Source organism: Galendromus occidentalis, unplaced genomic scaffold (genome assembly GCF_000255335.2).
Source record: "Galendromus occidentalis unplaced genomic scaffold, Mocc_1.1 scf7180000077464, whole genome shotgun sequence".
Classification (NCBI taxonomy): Eukaryota; Metazoa; Arthropoda; class Arachnida; order Mesostigmata; family Phytoseiidae; genus Galendromus; species Galendromus occidentalis.
In genome coordinates, this window is record NW_003805452.1 from 689153 (window position 1) to 695245 (window position 6093).

The following is a 6093-nucleotide window of genomic DNA, read 5'->3' on the forward strand; positions in this document are numbered from 1 at the left end:
CATGGGATCGTCGACACATCAATGCATATCATTTGCGGCTACAACTTCTAAAATCCAAACAACTATTGATCGAGGCGAGCCGCATTGGGCGCTGTCAAGCCGGTCCTTCGAGTCGACTCGGGAACCTATAACGGTCCCCGATGGAGAAAGCGACCGCACCACTAATTCATACGACCTCAAGAGCCTTTTCAGACCGCATCGAAGCTGAAAATTGTCGCCGTCTTCGTAGTCGTCTTACTTAGCCTGGACCGTAGGCTCGAGCCAGCACGGCGGGTCAAATGATAATAAGTGGTGACGCATGGTGGGTGAGGCCCAATGGACGGAGGATGGAAATTCTAGTTGGGACTGGGATTCGTTAATCGCGTGAAAAACCGCTGCTGACTGATGAATTGAAGTTCTCGTGAGTTCCAACAGGTCTGTCAATACTTCGGAACACCGCTCGCCTCGAAGCACAACGGGTTGTCAAAGAACAGTGATGAGAAACGAGACGAGGGTGGACGGGTCTGGTGACGCCCCATCGACGCAATACGATTCTAATTGCATCGTACATTTGCGTGAGGCTTTGTGAAGCGCGGAGAAGGAAAATCGACGCGAATGACGAAAACTCATAGAATAGGTGGTGTTGTTGGCGATGGTGATAGAAGGCAACGATGCACGATGGATCGACGACCGGAGCAACGGACGGATAGATGAACGAACGAATTGAACAGAGACACAAGCGCTCGATCAGTGTGAACTTGAATGGTCACCTCCTTCACACCTGGTTGTGTCGCTTTACAGCGCAATGGCTACTCTCATCTTCTTTTAAGTTCGGGCTCTTTCTTCTCGGTCCGGTTGATCACCGCGCCAATCATCCTTTGAATTAGAACTCGGTCTTTGTGCATCGGTCGCTCCAGTTACACGCCGGATGACCAGTCTTCACAGCTCCCGAAGCCCGTCAGAAGCTTTTTCTTTTCCGCGGGAGCCACGGTGACAGCATCGACGTTGGGAGTTGTCATAAATGTACAGGGGACCGGAGAGGAAAGCCCGACAATCTGAAGCGCTGACACCGCAGCAGTCGCGTCGACATCAGCAGCAGGAGCACGGTCGTCGGAGAATCGGTAGCCGTGGCTTCCTGAACCGTTAGGCGACCTATCGTCGACGTGCCATCGAAGCGCCAGAGCGTCCACGCTCTCAACGAGCTGCTGATTAAGACCAGTTCCGTCAAACGATTGTATGATCGGGAACCAAATGACCGAGCTGTTTTCTGGAACATCCGTCGGCATGCGAAACACCTTATTCATAAAACCATTAGCCCCTTATCATGTATTCAAAGACGAGCTGTCAATGACGAGGAGTCTAATGAACGTACGAATAGATGGGCGCGAAAATTCCAAACGTGATATGTTCCGTGCTGTCGTCGCTTTCGGGGGCTCTTCTGGACGTGCGGACGGACGGACAGTGAACGGTCGGTCTATTAGAGAGGCTTTTGATGGAGACAAAAAAAGGAGCTCCGCTCTTGTTCACATTAACTGCTTTCGGGCCGAGATGGCTACCGCCTCGGTATTACAACCGAACCAGCGACCCTTTCAGGGAAAAACGGAGAAAATGAAGAGAATCTCCACTCTGACCGACTCGTTCGCCACTTGAGCGCTGTTGAGGTTTGTCACGCGAGCTCTTGTTCTTACCGTGTCGTCGCCGTGCTCTTATTGAATTCTCTCTTCCGCCGATGCCGGTGACGCCGCTGCCGTATGACGACGACCGCGTCGTCGTTGTCGCCGGCGATGCCGCCGCTGTTGTCGTCGTCACTGACTGAGTGACCGTCCCTGTGCGGCGAAACTCGGGCGTAGAAAAGCAGAGCGTCTGGGCGCGGGATGACGGAGTTGCGTGCGTGAGTGCGTCCGTGTGTCCCCAGTTGCTCACAAGCAAAAGCGCTTGCCGATGTTGCTTCGTTCGCCCGTTCATCTGTGAACGTTCTAGGGGTCTGAGGATCCAACCGACCGACCGACCGGCCGGCTGTGACCACTCGATGTCACTTGGAGTCAAGTTGGCGAATGCCGCTCACTGAACGCTTTCCTCGTTACGGTTGTTCTCCCTGGACGCTCAAGGAACGTCATAATCGGTATACGACTCCAATGCGTTCAGTCCGAAGAAATCCTCGCCTCTCCCAATCCCTGGAAGAGTGCGAATTCGTGCTCGGCGACAAGCGGCGAAGACGTCTCGTTGTTATTGTTTCGAGAGAGCTCGAAACGTTCCTCCTTGGAAGGAGCTAACTTGGACCATATCGATCCGACGCAAGTCGCGGAGCCAGACTCCATCTACTTAGGATCTAATCAATATATGGAGGTCGCATCATATGTGCTTATGAAATCGGGACCACTCGGTCACTCCTTAGGCTGAACGTGAGACTTCGGCGCCCGGAACTGGTTTGGCGCCGAATTTCGGACGGAAAAAATGGAATGCTCTAGCGCGGCTTCATCTCGCGGATGATGGAAACCGTCCTCGGGGATTCCCGAGAGACTCTTATTCGATTCTAGCGGGATCTCCGGAAGGTTTCCGTAGCAAATAATCGGAGACATCCGAATCGCGATATTCCACGGAAGACACTGCTACTAATTGGGGCCGTTTTACTCTGGATGAGACTTAGCTATGACGCATCGGCTATCCTTCGAACTCCTGGATTGGAATTCTCTAAGGAGGCCTCGTTCCGCCGCGGAGCTGCTGCGCGCCCAATACAATCACGCATAATCCGCTGCTTCGGGGAATGGTTTGCACATAATCGCAGAAAGAAACGACAGTCTACCAGAAGTTTGTCGCCTCCCTGTAATTCGCCGTTCAAGGCCATTGAGGTGGTCCCGCCGTTCCATGCCGTAAAAAATGAGTCTTTCCAATCCGAGATGCGACCTCGATACGGATCGAGTGTGAAGAGGAGCATCGTCTGATTCGCGTCGAAGGGTTTGAAGCCGTCGTTGTACTCTGCATGTATTGAGTACTGCCATTCTGCGCGGCAGGGATCTCCAGGTCTACCGGCAGTCACCTTCTCTCTCCGTGCCTTCAGCGTTGGATGTTGGGAAAAAGCATGAATCGGAGAACAGCAAATAGGATGACGCGAGAGGGGCTTTCCGGAGTCTGAGTTATTGGACTGAATCATCGAGCGGAAAATCGTGGGGCCATCCTTCACCCCGAACAGATCGGGTCCTCATAGGAACTCGAGAAAATAAATGTCCGGGAGATGGCTGATCGCCTCTTTCAAGTTTTCTGCCTTGAGATCTGGGGATGGAGAATCTCTCTCGGATCGGATCTCCGCATGGGGCTGGAATCCAGTGTGGCGATTCGCTCCTGTACTACAGCATTACGAAGGGACCATCTGGGAGAGGGCTATAGCCCCTCTAGCCCCCCCCCCCCTGCGTACGCCCCTGGACTCATTCCGAAACAAGGACGAACTTCACGGAATTATGGTCCGGGCCGGAATTACCTCTGTAGTAAATTTCCAATGGAACGATGTCACTGCTGCGGTCGAGTCCCGCGGAAGTTCGGGTGCTCGACGGATGTTTTGTTGCGCCCGCAGAAGTCACCTGTGCGGCATGAACAAAGAGCACTCAAAGGAATCGTGGTCTATTCCCATTTCTACTTTTCTCCCTTTTTTTATACTATCATTCCATTCTGTCGTTGATAGGTTGCAATCAAGGGCCCACCGGCCGACCGCGCGGCAGCGATACGTCCATCCGTTTGGTCGGACGTCTTCGTCGTCTTCATCTCCCGAGCGATGAGCTTCGACGATGACGGCGTCTGCTTTGGGGCGGTGAGCGCCCACTGTTCGGAATTCATTCCAGAGATGGGCGTCTAGTTTCACGCTTCGACGCGATTCACCTGCCAAATTGAAATGTGCATCGCGACCAGCTTTTGCTAGCGGGCGATGGACGGATGGAGCAGCGAGCGAGTGGAACTGCCGCCGCAGCCGCACGACTCAGTCGTCACCAAAGCTCGCGGACATCACACAGCTCATGGGTGCCGAACGTCTGACCGACAGAAGGGTTTGATCTGTCGATCGGACTTCGACGACGACGACGACATTCTCGTCTCCGCGAACGGATCGTCAGACGCACAAACTCGCACGTTCACACGCAGGTTGGCACGCTCACTCACGGCAAAAGTTGAACCAACACAGAGCAATCATTTCTTCATGTGGCCCGCGTCAACTCACCGCAGTCAGACTGACGACGGACTCGGTACAAAACCATCGGCGGCACGTCGACCGGATGTCAAACACCACGAGCCGAGAAACGAACTTTCGGATCGATACAAACAGTGGAGCAGCAGCTGCACACCGGTGGACAGCAAGGGACGAGGGACTCTCTTTTCATGAGCCCGCAAAAGCTCGCTGGCATACGTTCGCGATACATCGTATTTGTTCAGGGCACTGTATGATGGGATAATTAGAACGTTGTTGGTATGTCGGCGCGCCTCGATTGTGTTCCGAAAGGAGGCCGCCACCGTCTGGAGACTGTTCGACCGAAGACAAAAGACTGTTCGTGGAGAATTCCGAGAGGTTACGGCGCAGCGTGGGGCTGCGATGAAATTGGAACCTTCGTCTCGCAATCAAATTCTGTAGTGATCAGAAGTAATTGGCCAATCAATCAAATGAATTCTCATTCTCGACTCGGAAGCTCTTCCAGGAGATTCCTCCGCCGTGATGCTCTTGTACAGAATTCCGCCGCGCCTCGACCCGCGCACAAGCCTCCTTCTTGAAGTCACCACGGAAGTTGAGGGAGACGAATAAACTCACTGGAGAATGACACTGTCATGTGAGGGAATGGGTTTCCCTGTGTGTGGGTGTACCTTTGGTAAGCGGCTCATGGACCGGACGACCTCCGTGAGCTCGAGGGGGCCTGTTTCGTCCTCTCTCGCAGTGTTCCTCTCTCAGAAGCGCTCGGAAATCGTCTTTTCCATCCTCAGCCTGTCGCACCGCTCCGCAATCTCGATCCTGTCGTTTTTTTGTCTCTTGTTCGTCTCGGATTTTCGTTCGTTGACTGGTTCTAAGGCTGATGTCGATCATGAACATCATGCGAGCTGTCAGTCACTTTTAGGCCATCTGACGCTCGGGGGCGCTTTCCATGGACACTTTCCCCTGTTCTCTGCGCTAATTGTCCCCCTCCCCTTTATTCGAAGAGCGCGCAAACGACGGAACTCATTGAGTCTCTGAGAAGGTGACGTCTGGACCAAGCCTGCGGTTCCGCACGCGGTCTCGACCCTGGCCACCCCAGCTCGTCAGCCTTCCACCGAGCGAAGGGGCAACCTCCGTTCCCGTCAGAATGTGCTGGAAATCGTCGCTTGCGAGCTCTGTGCTTCTCGTACCACAAGAGTCGCGAAAAGGCTCCATCGGGAGCATCCCCTTCAATCAGCGTACTAGCGTTGAGTTAGGAGGGAACGACAACGAGCAACCTCTCCCGCGGAACAAGATATCCCCTATCTGCGGACAAAGAGGAACGGCTACGGATTCAGGTATGACTCGGGTTGGTCGACCGAGAATTCGTTTATTAGAGTCGCGCAAATTCATTCTGTTGTTTTTGCAGGAGTACTCTCGTTTTTCCACAACATCTGACGCTACTTAAATACACTATGTCGCTGCCCTCTCAGCTGATTTCCGCTCACATTCTGTTCCTTCTTCTTTTCGCATCAATTGGTTTTTCTAAGTAAGGGTAATTACACAATAAGAGATTCTACGAGGTTTGATGAGGAGTAACGATTGAATGCTCAGGCCTTTCGGTTGATCAATGAAGCTCGGGGTTTTTGGGCTTGACGGGGGATGCTGCGCTAGAATGAGAATAATGGATTTCCTTCTCGCTTATCCGAGATATCTTCTAGATATGTACAATGATGTGTCGGTTCCCTTGAAAGAGGAACATTTTGAGATCGACGAAGTGAGCCTCCACTCAGTCAATAAATAGTAACATGATGCTCCATCCTCGAGTTCAATTCACAGTTTCACAGTTGGTGGCTAGGACGCTCGGTCGCGATGATCCCCGGATTGCTTGAATCCTGCGGTGTGGCCTTGTCGAAGGACCTGGGGTCCGAGAGGTTTATCCTGCCGTCACCCTAGTTGTAGACAAAAGA